This window comes from Leopardus geoffroyi, chromosome D1 (assembly GCF_018350155.1).
Source record: "Leopardus geoffroyi isolate Oge1 chromosome D1, O.geoffroyi_Oge1_pat1.0, whole genome shotgun sequence".
NCBI classification, from domain to species: domain Eukaryota; kingdom Metazoa; phylum Chordata; class Mammalia; order Carnivora; family Felidae; genus Leopardus; species Leopardus geoffroyi.
Genome location: NC_059329.1, coordinates 103,653,047 through 103,670,166, shown reverse-complemented (window position 1 = coordinate 103,670,166; position 17,120 = coordinate 103,653,047). Strand labels below are relative to the sequence as shown.

General features: G+C 39.3%; 1 long non-coding RNA gene across 1 annotated transcript in view; it reads right to left on the bottom strand.

Annotated features, from left to right (window-relative positions):
* LOC123601727 overlaps window positions 1-17,114 on the bottom strand; it is a 31,809-nt gene extending 14,695 nt beyond the window's left edge. The window contains exon 1 of the long non-coding RNA XR_006714245.1: window positions 16,111-17,114. This is a non-coding gene — a long non-coding RNA (uncharacterized LOC123601727). The remainder of the gene's footprint in view (window positions 1-16,110) is intronic.
* Between the last annotated feature and the right edge of the window lie 6 nt (window positions 17,115-17,120).

Below are 17,120 nucleotides of genomic sequence, written 5' to 3'. Positions count from 1 at the left end.
GAGTCTACAACACACAACCAAGTTGATTAATACTTCTATTACTTTATATATTTACCGTGTGTGTGTCTGTGTGTGTCTGTGTGTGTGTGTGTGTGTGAGAGAGAGAGAGAGAGAGAGAGAGAGACAGAGAGAGAACATATAATATCTAATCTTTTAGCAAATTTCAATGAGACATTAAAGAATTTTCAACAATAGTCACCATCCTATACATTACACCCTTAGAACAATTCATCTTAAAATTGAAAATTTGAACCCTTTTATGAGCCTCTCCATATTTCCTCCACATCCCAGCCCCTGGCAACCATCATTCTACTGTTTATATGAGTTTCTAAAAGTTTCAAAAATCCTGTTTTTGTTTTTGTTTTTAGATTCCACACATAAGTAATAGCATGCAGTATTTGTCTTTATCTGTCTCATTTCACTAACATAATGTCCTTCAGAATTATCCATGTTGTCACAAATGGCAGGATATCCTTCTTATTTTATAGCTTAACAATATTCCTCTGTGTGTGTGTGTGTGTGTGTGTGTGTGTATCACATCTTCTTTATTCATTCATCTAAATGGACACTTAGCTTGTTTGCATGACTTTACTATTGTGAACAATGCTGCAGTGAACACGGGAATGTAGAAATCTCTCCTAGATAGTGATTTCATTTCCTTTCTATATATACCCAGAAGTAGGATTTCTGAATAATATGAAGGTCTATTTTTAATTTTTTGAAGAACCTCCCCTCTGTTTTCCATAGAGGCTGTAACACTTCACATTCCCACCAACAGTGCACAAAGGTTCCATTTTCTGCAAATCCTTGCCAGTCTCTGTTATTTCTGGATAACAGAAACCTGACAGGTGTGAGGTAATATCTCGCTGTGGTTTTGATTTGCCTATCCTGATGATTAGTGAGGAGCATCTTTTCACGTACGTGTTGACCATCTGTGTATCTTCTTTGGAAAAATGTCTTTTCCAGTCCTCTGCTCATTTTTTTGTTGGGTTATATGGGGTTTTGTTTTGTTTTGCCCTTGAGTTGTATAAGTTCATTATTTATTTTGGATATTAACCTCTTACTAGATATATAGTTTGCAAATATTTTCTCCCATTTCATACTATGCCTTTTATTTTGTTTATGGTTTCCTTTGCTGTGCAAAAACTTTTTAGCTTGATATAATCCCACTTATTCATATTTGTTTTTATTGTGTTTTTGGTGTCAAATCCAAAAAACTGCTGCCAATACCAATGTGAAGGAGTTTTTTTCCCCTATGTCTTCTAGTTTTATGGTTTCAGATCTTATGTGTAGGTCTTTAATTCATTTTGAGTTGATTTTTGTATATAGTGTAAAATAGTGGTCCAATTTCTTTCTTTCTTTCTTTCTTTCTTTCTTTCTTTCTTTCTTTCTTTCTTTCCTTCTTTCTTTCTTTTCTTTTCTTTCTTTCTGCATGTGGATATCCAGTTTTCTCAACATTGTATATTGAAGAGACTGTCCTTTCTCTATTATATATTCTTGACAATTTTGTTAACAATTACCTGACCATACCTACATGAGTTTATTTCTGGGCTCTCTATTCTGTTCCCCTAATCTATGTGTCTGTTTTTATGCCAATACTATACTGCTTTGTTATTATAGTTTTGTAACATAGTTAGAAGTCAGAAAGTGCAATGTCTCCTGCTTTGTTCTTCTTTCTCAACATCTTTTTTGGCTATTTGGCTTTTGTGGTTCCATACACATTTTAGGATTGTTTTTTCTTTCTATTTCTATTGGAATTTTGATAAAGATTGTATTGATAAAGATTGTTTTTGGTAGAATGGAGGACATCTGTATAATAACAATTTTTCCGGTCCATGAACACAGAATCATTTTCCATTTATTTGCATCTTCTTAAATTTCTTTTATTAATCTTTTAATAGTTTTCAGTGTACAGATCTTTGACCTTTTTAATTAAAACTCTTCTAAGCATTTAATTCTTTTTTTTTTTTTTTTTGCTATTGTAAATGGGATTTATTTTTTAAAGTTTATTTATTTTTGATAGAGAGAGGGAGAATGCAAGCCAGGGAGGGCAGAAAGAGAGGGAAACACAGAATCTGAAGCAGGCTCCAGGCTCTGAGCTGTCAGCACAGAGCCCGACATGGGGCTCGAACTCAGGAACTGTGAGATCATGACCTGAGCCAAAGTCGGACAATTAACTGACTGAGCCACCTAGGAGCCCCTGTAAATGGAATTTTCTTAATTTCTCTTTCTTATAATTCATTGTTAATGTATGGAAATGCAACTCAGTTTTGTATACTGATTTGGTATCCTGCCACTCTACTGATTTCTTGGTTCTAACAGTTTTTTGGTAGAATCTTTAATGTTTTCTATACATAAAATAATGTCACCAGTATAGACAATTTTACTTATTCCTTTCTAACCTGTGCCTTTTGTCTCCTTTCCCTGCTATGTTGAAGATAAGTGGCAAGAGTAGGCATCCCTGTCTTTTTTCTAATCTTAAAGGAAAAGTTTTGAGTTCTTCACCATTGAGTATGATGTTAGCTGTGGGCTAATATCCAGGGATAAAATCCCATTGCTCATGTTTTATCATCCTTCTAATGTGTTGTTGCATGTGACTTGCTATTTTGTTGAGCTTTGCATCTTTGTTCATCAGAGATATTGGTCTTTAGCTTTCTTTTCTTGGATTCTTGTCTAGCTTTGGTATCAGGGTAATTCTGGCCACATAAAATGGGTTTGGAAGTATTCCCTCCTCTTCAATTTTTTGGAAGGGTTTGAGAAAGATTTGCATTAATTCTTTAAGTGTTTGGTAGAATTCACCAGTGAAGTCTTCTGGTCCTGAGCTTTTATTTATTGGGAGTTCTTGATTATTCAACTTCTTTACTAGTAATTGGTTTGATCAGATCTTATACTTCTTTATAATTTAATTTTGATAGGTTGTATGTTTCTAGGAATTTATCAGTCTCTTTTAGGTTATCCAATTTGTTGGTGGATGATTGTTCATAGTGGTTTCTTATTATCTTTTTCATTTTGTGTCATCATTTGTAATGTCTCCTCTTTCTTGTCTGGCCTTATTTATTTAAGTGTTCTCTCTTTTGCCTTAGTTGGTCTAGCTAAAAGTTAATGAATTTTGTTTATCTTCCAAAAAAAACTTCTTAGTTTCACTTATCTTTCTATTAGTTTTCTAGTCTCTATTTTACTTATTTATGCTCTGATCATTTTCTTCTTTCTTTTTTTTTTTTTTTTTTAATTTTTTTTTTCAACGTTTATTTTTGGGACAGAGAGAGACAGAGCATGAACGGGGGAGGGGCAGAGAGAGAGGGAGACACAGAATCGGAAACAGGCTCCAGGCTCTGAGCCATCAGCCCAGAGCCCCACGCGGGGCTCGAACTCACGGACCGCGAGATCGTGACCTGGCTGAAGTCGGACGCTTAACCGACTGCGCCACCCAGGCGCCCCTCATTTTCTTCTTTCTACTAACCTTGTACTTATTTCTTCTTTTTCCATTTTTTTTTGAGGTGTGAGATTAGATTGTATATTTGAGATCTTTTTTCTTAACTTAACCATTTGTCATCATAAACTTTTCTCTTTGAAATACTTTTGCTGTATCACGTAAGTTTCGGTATATGGTATTTCCTTTTACATTTGTCTGAAAAAAATTTTTAATTTCTTTAAACAATTTTTCGACTCATTTTTCTTCAGGAACATATTGTTTAATTTTCACATATTTGTGTATTTTCCAGTTTTCATCTTTGTTATTGATTTCTAGTTGTATGACATTGTGGTGAGAAAAGGTGCTTGGTATGATTCCAATTGTTTTAAATTTGTTAAGACTTGTCTTGTGGCCTAACATATAACCTGTCCTGAAGAATGTTCCATGTGCACTTAAGAAAAATGTGTACTCATCTGCTGTATGATGGAATGTGTGTATGTATCTGTTAGGTCCATTTGGTCTACTATGTAGCCCCAATCCAGTGTTTCCTTACTGATTATCTGCCTGGATGATCTATCCATTGTTGAAAGTGGAGTACTGAAGTTCCCTACTATTACTGTATTGTTTTCTATCTCTCCCTTCAGATCTGTCAATATCTGCTTTATATATTTAAGTGCTCCATCATTTGGTACATAGACATTTACAATTGTTACATTATTTGAATACACTGACCCTTTTATCATTATGAATGACCTTTTTTCTTTCTTATTACAGTTTTTTTTACTTAATGTCTATTTTGCCTGATTAAGTGTAGCTACTCCTACTTTCTTTTGGTTTACATTTGTATGGAATATCTTTCAACTTCAAGAAATTCCTTTTAACATTTCTTGTAAGGCTGCTCTAGTGACGACGAACTCTTCAGCTTTCGTCTGTCTGGTAAGACCTATCTCCCTTCAATTCTGAAGGAAACTTTCATGGGTAAAGAATTCTTGGCTGTCAGCTGTTTTTTCTTTTGGCACTTTGAATGTATCATTCCACTCCCTTCAAGTATGCAAGCTTTCTGCTGAAAAAAAATCTGCTTATAGTCTTATGAGGGTTTCTTTGTATGTAAAAAAAATTCCTTTTTTTAAACCTTTTTAAAAGTGTTTATTGATTTTTTGAGGGGGGGGGGAGAGGGAGAGAGATCAAGAGAGGGGCAGAGAGAGAGACAGAGGGAGACAGAGAATCCAAAGCAGGCTCTGTGCTGTCAGCTTGAATTCATGAACTGTGAGATCGTGACCTGAGCTGAAGTTGGACACTTAACCAATTGAGCCACAGGGGTGCCCCCAAAATCACTTTTCTTTTGTTGCTTTTAAGATTCTTTGTCTTTAGTTTTTATCAATTAAATTATAATGTGTCTTGGTGCAGGCCTCTTTGCATTAATATTTTTGGTCCCTTTTGGGTTTCTTGGATTTCAGTGTCTGTTTCTTTCCCCAGCTTTGGGAAGATTTTAGCCGTTATTTTTTTGAACACATTTCTGCACCATTCTCTCTCTTTTTCCTTCTGGGACATCTATAATGGGTATATTGGTCCACTGTATTGTGTTCCATAAGTTTCTGAAGCTATTTTCACTCTTTTATTTTTTTTATTTTTGCTTCTCGGATTAGATGATTTTCATTGACCTGTCTTTGAGTTTGCTGATCCTTTTCCTCATCTGATCTAGTCTGCTGCTGAACCCCTCTATTGAATTTTCCAGTTTATTATGTTCTTCAGCTCAATGATTTATTTGCTATTTTTAAAATATTTTCTGTCTCGGGGCGCCTGGGTGGCTCAGTCTGTTAAGCCTCCGACTTCAGCTCAGGTCACGATCTTGCGGTCCGTGAGTTCGAGCCCCGCGTCGGGCTCTGGGCTGATGGCTCAGAGTCTGGAGCCTGCTTCCGATTCTGTGTCTCCCTCTCTCTGCCCCTCCCCCGTTCATGCTCTGTCTCTCTCTGTCTCAAAAATAAATTTAAAAAAAGTTTAAAAAATTAAAAAAAAAAATCTTCTGTCTCAAGGTGCCTGGGTGGCTCAGTAAGTTAAGCATTCAGCTCTTGGTTTTGGCTCAGGTCATGATCCCAGAGTTGTGGGACTGAGCCCCATGTCAGGCTCTGTGCTGACAGCATGGAGCCTGCCTGGGATTCTCTCTCTCTTTCTGCCCCTACCCCGCTCTCACTCTCTGTCTCAAAATAAATAAACATTAAAAAAAATATATATCTTCTCTTTGTTGAAATGTTCACTTTGTTCATGCATTGCTCTCCTGACCTTGGTAAGCATCTTTATGACTGTTATTTGGAACTCTCTTTCAGAGAGTTACTTATCCCTGTTTCATTAAGATTGGTTTCTGGAGATTTATCTTGTTTGTGTGTGTGTGTGTGAGAGTTTGCTTATTTGTTTGGAACATATTCTTCTGTTTATTTTCCTTGACTCTCTGTATTGGTTTTTATAGATTAGATAAAACAGCCACCTATCCCAGTCTTAACAGACTAGTCTTGTATAGGAAATAAACTTTGTCAATAAGCTTGACCTGAGTATTTATTTTCCTCAAGCCTCTGTGTTTTTGTAAACCACTGCCTTTGCTCTTAGTGATTCCCAGGAGACTAGGGTGTCCAAGACCTGTTGGTATCCCAACAGCATGGGAATTGCACACATGCCTGTTTAGGCTCCCAGAGAACTATTATTAGTCAGCTCCTTCAGTTTCCAATGCAAGCTAATTTGAAGCCCAATCTCCAGACAGCACTTGGGCAAGTCAAAATATTAGATATGATGCAATCAGGAATAAACTGGGAGCCGGTTGTTTTTGTCTATGTATTCTGTGCTTAGCCAGAGAGGATAGCCTCTGGGAATGCATTTGTACCCATTTAGAGCCACCTCTCTCTTTTTTAATGTTTATTTTAGAGAGAGAAAGAGCATTGGGGGGCAGGCAGAGAGAGAGAGAAACAGAGAGAGACAGAATCTGAAGCAGGCTCCAGCTCTGAGCGGTCAGCACAGAGTCTGACACAGGCTCAGACTTGCAAACCACAAGATCATGACCTGAGTTGAAGTCAGACACTTGACTAACTGAGCCACCCAGGCGCCCCAAGCCACCTCTTTTTTTTTTAATTTCAAGTTTTTACTTAAATTCTAGTTAATTAACATAAATGGTAACATTGGTTTCAGGTATAGAATTTAGTGATTCATCACTTGCATGTAACAGCCAGTGCTCATCACAAGTGTCCTCCTTAATACACATCACCCATTTGGCCCCTCCCTCACCCACTTCCCTCCATCAACCCTCAGTTTGTTCTCTATAGTTAAGTCTCTTATGGTTAGCTTCCCTCTCTCTTTTTTCCCCTTCCCCTGTGTTCATCTGTTTTGTTTCTTAAATTCCACCTATGAGTGAAATCATATGGTATTTGTCTTTCTCTGACTTATTTCGCTTATCACAATACACTCTACCTTCATCCATATTATTGAAAATGTAGAGCCACCTCTTTATTTTGTGTGTTCCTGGAAGGATTCATTAATCCTGAGCCTTGCCAGCTCCCAGAGCTAGGTGATTTAGAAGCCAGTCCCTCCCTGGCAGCCTTAGAAGACAAGGTATTAGATTTGTAGACAAACTCTTTTTAGGGAGAAGCTGGACACTTGGCTTTATTAGTGGGGTAACTGAGGAGAGAAGGCAGAGGATGTCTCCACTAGCTCTTTTAGGCTTCTGGGAAGATCCCAGTGAGCTCCCATATATGGGTTGATTAGAAGCCAGAACCTCAGGTAGCAGCTGGGAAAGTATGCAGTCAAAGCCTTCCAGGGAGACTGGGTGATGGGCATTTTGCCTGTTCCTTCTGTGCTGAGCCTGGAAGAGATAGCTACAAGAAATGCCCATGCACCCATTTTAAAAACTGCTTCTTTGTTTGATGCGGCCCTGTAAGATTCATGGATGCCAAGCCACAATGGCTCTCAGAGCGAGGTGATTCACGGGTCTATCCCTTGGGTGGCAGCTTTAAAAATGGGGCACTAGATGTGTGGTCCAAATCTTTTGCTTCTCAGGAAGAAACTGAGAGTTAGGGATTCCCTCCTGATTGTAAGGGGCCGTGCTGAGGGTAGGGTTTATTGCAAGTGTATCTCAGCCCTTCCTACCCATTTCAGTGTGGCTCTTTTTTAATTCACGTAATGTGTAGAGATTGCTTGGCCAGTTTCTGGATTTCTCAGAGGTAATTGCCCCCTCTGAATGTGTCCTTAGGAACAGAGAATGTCAAGAGCTTCCCATCCCACCATCTTGGTAACATCACTTGTGACCCCATGTAATTTAGGGACCAAAGTGAATTGATTCTTTGACCAGTAGCCCTTTGGTCTTTGTTTCACGATCATGTTAAGAGAGGAGTTAAGATGGCAGAGAAGTAGGGGAACCCTGGTCTTTCCTCATCCCTCAAACACAGCTATATTGAGGCCAGTTCACTTGGAATACCCAGGAAATCAATCTGAGGGCTGACAGAAGGATCTCCACATTTGGGAGGAGACAACATGGCAGGTGAAAGGAGCATGGAAGTGAATCTGGGGGAGGGAAAAACAGCAGTGCTGCAGAAGGGAGGAAACGCTTTCCCTGGAGACACAAAAGGGAGAGGAAGAGAGAGGGGTTGCGAGTATGGTGGGAGGTTTGCACAAGAGGAAAGCCTCTCCAGACCAAGGACTGGGGAGCCAGAGGTACTGAGTGTCGCAGGTATTTTGCAAACTTGTGGAGTTCAAAATCTGAGGTTTTGGAAGTGTGCAACTTTGGAGTGAAGCTGTGGCATGCACTTCTGGGGAGAAGAAGGGCACTGGCCCCAGAGTGCATAGCATGGCGTAGGGATCTCTTGGGTCGCAGTGGGAAAGAACATTCCCCTTCCTGGAGTACATTTGAAGAGGGTGTATTGCTTCCCCAAGGACAAAACGCCCTGCAAGCTCCACCAAAGGCCTTTCATAGGCAGGGGACAGAAGCACACACAGAGGGCATGTTACCTGGTTACTGCTTATCATGGTGTTAGGCCACAGATTGTGTAGAGTGCCCAAGAGTGGGGCTGCTTTTCTAGGACAAAGAACATCAGACAAAGCGGAAAGGCTCTCCTCCAGAGGAGGTGGGAGGGTCCATGCTATGTTGGGTCCTTTAAGATTTCAAGTTTGGAATCCTACCTGGGTGCCAAAGACAAAAAGGCAAGAGAGCTGTGGAGCAGGGCACACTGACTGCCCTCACTATTTTGTGAGGGCTTCCAGAACAGTGGGGGGTGTGAGATCCTCTGTCTGAGGTTGAGAAAGTGGAGGGGCACCATTTCCCCCATCCATGCCAACACGATGGGACTTCAGAAAGCAACACAGCAGCCCCCAGTGGAGGCAGGACCTGTGTGCACCAAACCCCACCTCTCTGTGCCTGGCAACTGCCTATTTATGGGGGCAGGACTGACTCTGAGTCAACACAGTGGGAGTCTCCTCTAGAAGACCAAAATAGGCATCACCCTGCAAACACCAAGCCGATTATCATAGAATGCTTCAAAGTGTCACCTACAATTCTGGTAAAAATAGGACCAGGTTTACTTTTTTTTTTCCCCTTCTTTTTCTCCCTTTTAAATCAGGCTAATAGTCTGTTGTTTGTGTTTTCATTTCCTTCTCCCTCCTTCTCCCTCACTCTCTCTCTCTTTCAAAATCAGGCTTCTTTTTTTCTTTTTCTATCGTTTTTCCTTTTTTCCTTGGAATCAGGCTTATGGTTTTTTGGGTTTTTTTTTAGGCTTATGGTTTTTTGATGTCTGCATGGTTTTCTTTGTTCCTCTTCTTTTTCTCTTTTTTGTTTTGGCGGGGGGTGGGGGTGGAATCAGGCTTTTTTTTTTCCTTTTTTTTTTTCCAGGCTTTTTTTTTTTTTAATTTTTTTTTCAACGTTTATTCATTTTTGGGACAGAGAAAGACAGAGCATGAACGGGGGAGGGGCAGAGAGAGAGGGAGACACAGAATCGGAAACAGGCTCCAGGCTCTGAGCCATCAGCCCAGAGCCTGATGCGGGGCTCAAACTCACGGACCGCGAGATCGTGACCTGGCTGAAGTCGGACGCCTAACCGACTGCGCCACCCAGGCGCCCCTTTCCAGGCTTATTTTAACAAACAAATCAAAGCACACCTAGTTAAAGATCCAAACACTCCCCACTGCAACAAGGAGGAGCCCTGCAGAAGACTGACTAGTGGGAAAAAGCAGCCAAAACACAACAGCAGAGTACACACAGCATACACCTGGGGTTGAGCCTCATGTTGGGTTCTGTGCTGATGGTGCAGAGCTTACTTAAGATTCTCTCTCTCCCTCTTGCTCTGCCCCTCCCCTGCTTGCATGCATGCTCTCTCTCTCTGTCTCTCAAAACAAATAAATAAACTTAAAAAAAATCACAGCCAGGGACTTGCTCAAAACAGATATAAGCAACATATCTGAAGAATAATTAATTTTTTAAAAATGTTTATTTATTTTGAGAGAGAGAGATAGAGCGAGCAGGGGAGGGGCAGAAAGAGAGAGAGACAGAATCCCAAGCAGGCTCTGCACCATCAGCGTGGGGCCCAATGTGGAGCTCAAACACATGACATGTGAGATAATGACCTGAGCCAAAATCAAGAGTCAGGTGCTTAACCAACAAAGCTACCCAGGTGCCCCTGAATAAGAATTTAGAGCAACAGTCATAAGACTACTGGCTGGGCTTCAAAAACAAAACAAAACAAAACAAAACAAAACAAATCAACAACAACAACAACAAACGGAGGCCCCAGAGAAACCCTCACTACAGAGATCAAGGACCAAAAATTAGTCAGGCTGAAATAAAAAATGCTATCAATGAGATGCAAAACTGACTGGATATAATCACAATGAGGATGGAGAAGCAGAGGAGAGAATAAGTGACATAAAAGATAAAATTATGGAAAATAATGGTGCTTAAGCTGAAAAGAAGAGGGAAAGAATACTATTAGATCATGAATACTATTAGATCATTACAGAACTCAGCAACTCCATACAGTGAAACAATATCCATATCCTAGGAATCCCAGAAGCACAGGAAAAGGGGGCAGAAGGATCATTTGAATAAATATTAGCTGAGAACTTGCCTAATCTGGGGAAGGAAACAGGCATTCAAGTCCAAAAGGCACAGAAAACTCCCCTCAAAATCAACAAAAACAGATCGATGCCACAACATATCACAGTGAAACTTGCAAAATACAAAGATAAAGAGAGAATTGTGAAAGCAGTTAGGGATAAAAGGTCCTTAACCTACAAATGTAGACACATAAGGTCAGCAGCAGACCTGTCCACTGAAATTTGTCAGGCCAGAAAGGAGTGAGAAGAAATAGTCAATGTGCTGAATGGGAAAAATATGAAGCCAAGAATACTTGATCCATCAAGGCTGTCATTCAGAATAGAAGGAGAGATAAAGAGTTTCCCAAACAAAAACTAAAGGAGTTTGTGAATACTAAACGAGCTCTGCAAGAAATTTAAGGAGGACTCCTTGAAGAAGAAAAAAAAAAGCAAGAGCAACAAAGACTAGAAAGGACCAGAGAACATGACTAAAAAAACCAACTTTACAGGCAACACAATTGTACTTAATTCAAATCTTTCAATAATCACTCTGAATGCAAATGGACTAAATGCTCCAATCAAAAGATATAGGGTATCAGAATGGATAAAAAAACAAGATCCATCTATATGCTGCCTACAAGAGACTCATTTTAGACCTAGAGATACCTGCAGATTGAAAGTTAAAGGTAGAAAAAAGCACCTATCATGCTAATGGATATCAAAAGAAAGCCAGAATAGCCATTCTTATATCAGAAAACTAGATTTTAAACCAAAGACTGTAACAAAAGATGAAGATGAGCATTATATCATAATTAAGGGGTCCATCCATCAAGAAGATGTAAATATTTATGCTCCCAACTTGGAAAAACCCAAATATATAACTCAATTGATAACAAACATAAAGAAACTCATTGGTAATAATACAATAATAGTAGGGGACTTCAACATCTCACTTCCAACAATGGACAGATCATCGAAGCAGAAGATCAGGAAGGAAACCATGACTTTGAATGACACACTTGACCAGATGGACTGAACAGATATATTCAGAACATTTCATCCTAAAGCAGCAGAGTACACATTCTTCTCGAGTGTGCATGGAACATTCTCCAGAACAGATCATATACTGGGTCACAAATCAGCCCTCAACAAGTACAAAAAGATCAAGATCATACCTGCATATTTTCAGATCACAATGCTATGAAACTTGAAGTCAACCATAAGAAAAAATTTGGAAAGCCCTCAAATATATGGAGGTTAGAGAACATCATGATAAAGAATGAATGAGTTGACCAGGAAGTTAAAGAAGAAATTAAAAAATACATGGAAGCAAATGAAAATGAAAACATAACAGTCCAAACCCCTTGGGATGCAGCAAGCGCAGTCCTAAGAGAGAAGTATATTGCAATTCAGACCTATCTCAAGAGGCAAGAAAGGTCCCAAATATACAACCTGACCTTACAATTAAAAGAGCAAGAAAAGGAACAGCAAATAAAAACTAAAGCCAGCAGGGGCGCCTGGGTGGCGCAGTCGGTTAAGCGTCCGACTTCAGCCAGGTCACGATCTCGCGGTCCGTGAGTTCGAGCCCCGCGTCGGGCTCTGGGCGATGGCTCAGAGCCTGGAGCCTGTTTCCAATTCTGTGTCTCCCTCTCTCTCTGCCCCTCCCCCGTTCATGCTCTCTCTCTGTCCCAAAAATAAATAAACGTTGAAAAAAAAAATTAAAAAAAAAAAAAACTAAAGCCAGCAGAAGAATTAAAGATTAGTAATAAAGAGGTGCCTGGGTGGCTCAGTTGGTTAAGCGTCCGACTATGGCTCAGGTCATGATCTCACGGTTCGTGGGTTTGAGCCCCGCGTCGGGCTCTGTGCTGACAGCTCAGAGCCTGGAGCCTGTTCTGGATTCTGTCTCCCTTTCTCTCTGCCCCACCCCTGCTCACACTCTGTCTCTGTCTCTCTCAAAAATAAACATTAAAACAATTTTTTTAAAGATTAGAGCAGAAATAAATGAAATAGAAACAACAACGACAACAACAACAGATCAACAAAACAAAGAGCCCATTCTTTGAAAGAATAAACAAAATTGGTAAGCACTTAGCAAGACTTATCAAAAGTAAAAAAGGACCCAAATAAATAAAATCACAAATGAAAGAGGAGAGATCACAACCAACACCACAGAAATACAAACAATTGTAAGAATACTATGAAAAATTTCATGCCAACAAACTGGGCAATCTGGAAGAAATGGACAAATTCCTAGAAACCCAAAAACTAACAAGACTGAAATAGGAATAAATAGAAAATTTGAATAGATCCATAACCAGCAAGAAATTGAATCAGTATTCAAAAATCTCCTAACAAACAAGAGTCCTGGGCCAGATGCCTTCTTAGCAGAATTCTACCTAGCAGAATTCTACCCAGACATTTAAGAAAAGTTAATACCTATTCTTCTCAAATTGTTAAGAAAGAAAGAAAGAAAGAAAGAAAGAAAGAAGAAAGAGAGAGAGAGAGAGAGGAGGAGGAAAACTTCTCAAGTCACTCTATGAGGCCAGCATTACCTTGATTCCAAAACCATACAAAGACCTCACTAAAGAGGAGAATTACAGGCCAATACCCTGATGAAGATGGATGCAAAAATTCTCAACAAGATATTAGCAAATAAAATCCAATAGTACATGAAAATAATTATTCACCATGATCAAGTGGGATTTATTCCTGGCTTGCAGGTCTGGTTCAATATTTGCAAATCAATCAATGTGATAACTACATTAATAAAAGGAAGGATAAGAACCAAATGATCCTGTCAATAGATTCAAAAAAAGCATCTGACAAAATGCAGCATGCATTCTTGATAAAAAGCCTCAACAAAGTAGGGATAGAGGGAGCACACCTTAACATCATAAATGCCATATACAAAAGACCACAGCTAATATCACCCTCAGTAGGGAAAAACTGAGAGCCTTTCCCCTACTGCCAGGAACAAGACAAGGATTTCCACTTTCACCATTACTATTTAACATAGTTTTGGAAGTCTTAACCTCAGCAATCAGACAACAAAAAGAAATAAAGGGCATACAAATCAGCAAGGAAGAAGTCAAACTTTCCTATTTGCAGACAACATAATACTCTATGTAGAAAACCCAAAAGACTCCACCAAAAAGCTGCTAGAATTGATACATGAATTCAGCAAAGTCGCAGGATACTAAAGTCAATGTGCAGAAATCTGTTGCATTTCTATGCACTAGTAATGAAGTAGCAGGAAAAGAAATCAAGGAATTAATCCCATTTGCAACGGCACCAAAAACAGTAAGACACCTAGGAATAAACCTAACTAAAGAGGTAAAAGAGCTGTACTCTGAAAACTATAGAACACTTTGAAAGAAACTGAAGAGGACACAAAGAAATGCAAAAGCATTCCTGGATTGGAAGAACAAACATTGTCAAAATGTCTATAATAGCCAAAGCAATCTACGCATTTAATGCAAACCCTGTCAAAATACCATCAGCATTTTTCACAGAGGCAGAACAAACAATCCTAAAACATTTATGGAACCACAAAAGGCCCCGAATAGCCAAAGCAATCCTGAAAAAGACAACAAAGCTAGAGGCACCATGATTCTCCATTTCAAGCTGTATTACAGAGCTGTAGTCATCAAGACAGCATGGTATCGGCACAAAAACAGACACTCAGATCAATGGAACAAAACAGAAAACCCAGAGATGAACCCACAACTATATGGTCAACTAATCTTCAACAAAGCAGGAAAGAATATCCAATGGAAAAAAGACCATGTCTTCAGCAAATGATGTTGGGAAAACTGGATGGCGACATGCAGAAGAATGAGACAAAACAAATTCACAAATGGGTGAAACACAAAAACAAATTCAAAATGGGTGAAAACACTAAATATGAGACAGAAAACCACCAAAATCCTAGAGGAGAACACAGGCAGCAACCTCTTTGACCTCAGCCAGAGCAACTTCTTACTAGACACATGGCAGAAGGCAAGGGAAACAAAAGCAAACATGAACTACTGGGACCTCACCAAGATAAAAAGTTTCTACACAGTGAAGGAAACAATCAACAAGACTAAGAGGCAGCCTACAGAATGGGAAAGGTATTTGCAAACGACATATCTGATAAAGGGTTAGTATCTAAAATCTATGAAGAACTTATAAAACTCAACACCCAAAACAACAAACAACCCAGTTAAGAAATGGGCAGGAGACATGAAGAGATGGTTTCCAAAGAAGATATCCAGATGGCTAACAGACACATTGAAAGATGCTCAACATCACTCATCATCAGGGAAATACAAAGCAAAATCATGATGAGATACCACCTCATACCTGTCAGAATGGCTAAAATTAACAACACAATAACAGCAGATGTTGGTGAGGATGCAAAGAAAGGGGAGCCCTCTAATACTATTGGTGGGAATGCAAACTGGTGCAGTCACTTTGGAGAACAGTATAGAGGTTCCTCAAAAAACTAAAAATAGAATTACCCTCGTATCCAGCAATTGCACTATTAGGTATTTACCCAAAGGATACAAAAATATGTATTTTAAGGGGTACATGCACCCCGATGTTTACAGCAGCATTATCAACAATAGCTAAACTATGGAGAGAGTCCAAATGTCCATCAACTGATGAATGAATAAAATACACACACACACACACACACACACACACACACGTTGGAATATTACTCAGCCATCAAAAAGAATGAAATCTTGCCACTTGCAACAATGTGGATGGAGCTAGGGGCGCCTGGGTGGCGCAGTCGGTTAAGCGTCCGACTTCAGCCAGGTCACGATCTCGCGGTCTGTGAGTTCGAGCCCTGCGACGGGCTCTGGGCTGATGGCTCAGAGCCTGGAGCCTGTTTCCGATTCTGTGTCTCCTTCTCTCTCTGCCCCTCCCCCGTTCATGCTCTGTCTCTCTCTGTCCCAAAAACAAATAAACGTTGAAAAAAAAAATTTAAAAAAAAAATGTGGATGGAGCTAGAATGTATTATGATAAGCAAAGTAAGTCAATCAGAGAAAGACAAATGCTATATGATTTCGCTCATATGTAGAATTGAAGAAATGAAACAGATGAACATAGGGGAAGGAGGCTAGAGAAGAGAGGGAAGCAAACCACAAGAGACTCTTAATGATACAGAACAAACTGAGGGTTGATGGAGGGAGATAGGTGGGAGATGGGCTAGATGGGTGATTGGTACTGATGAGGGAACTTGTTAGAATGAGCACTGGGTGTTGTATGTAAGTGATGAATCATTGAGTTCTACTCCTGAAACCAATTTTGTACTGTATATTAACTAAAATTTAAAAAATCATGTTAACGCATTAGGCACATGAATACTTGACACTAAGTGCATATGATCCTGGGGGAGTTCTTAGGAGAAAGACTGACTAGTGGTAGCATTTTTCCTCATAGAAACCCCAAGAAAGTGAGAACAGTGTTATCTTTCTTGAAATGGGTCAATTTCTACCCCTATAATCACCCTGCCATAAACAAATTTTATATTTGATTGTAGAAGTTAAACTAGAGGGTCCATCAGTTGGAAGACATTGAGAGGAGATAGTGGGGGCACCCACTCTATTTCCTACCCTTCCTTCTTTCCTTTATTCTTTTCTTACCTCTTAAAAAAATTATTTTCCTTGGGGAAAATTCCAGAATGGGATGTAGTGATGTCCAAATGAGCAAAGATTCTCCTGCCTTTTCATATGAACTTCTCATGCTCTTTCTCCATGCTGGTAGCACAAAACATGTGTTAAACCCTCCACAATTTTCTGATTTTAACAACAGCAATATATATTAACTGATCACCTACTATGTGCCAGGGACTGTTCTAGGAATTTGGTCAAATATTGAATAAAACACAGATCCCTTGGTGAGCCTACATTTCAATGATTACTTATTAATATAAAATAAAGCACATCCATAATGCTAGAAACACTATGGGGTAGGGCAGTGTAGTGTATCCTCATATATACGGTGGAGCTGTACTCTCTGAATGAAAATCCCAGATATGCTTTTTGTCAGCTCTGTAAAGTGGAGAAAATGATTTGACTTCTCTGTGCCACAGAATCCTTATCTCTAAAATGAGGGAAAATGACAGTTCCCAAACTACAGATTTATTTCAAGAATCAAATGAATTAGAAAATCTAAATGAACAACTTGGAAAAATATCTGGCACATATTAAGCATTCCAAAAACATTAGTTGTAATTTTTGGTATTAAGCACCAGGAACACGTACAATCTGGACTAAAGATTATTATTACATGGGAGGGGGCAGGGAATGGTTAGAAAATTGGGTGGGACTGAGCTATAAGGTTTCCAGAGTATAATTTACAAATTGGATTCATAATAATTGGGTACAATCTAGCATCTACCCCTTATATATGTGCAGTGGTTCTTGTATCAAAAATTTCAGTGGCAGGAAAAGGAAATATACATTTCTATTGGTGAGAGTCCCAATATGGACATCAGTTGAAACCCTTCCATTGGATTACCTGGTAGGCAGATACAAATTACCCTTTTCACATTCCCCATTAAACATGCTGACTATACAAAGCAGAAATGGTTTATAGTAAGGGAAACAATATTTCCACTAAATACCTGTACATGCATAATGCATTGTATTCG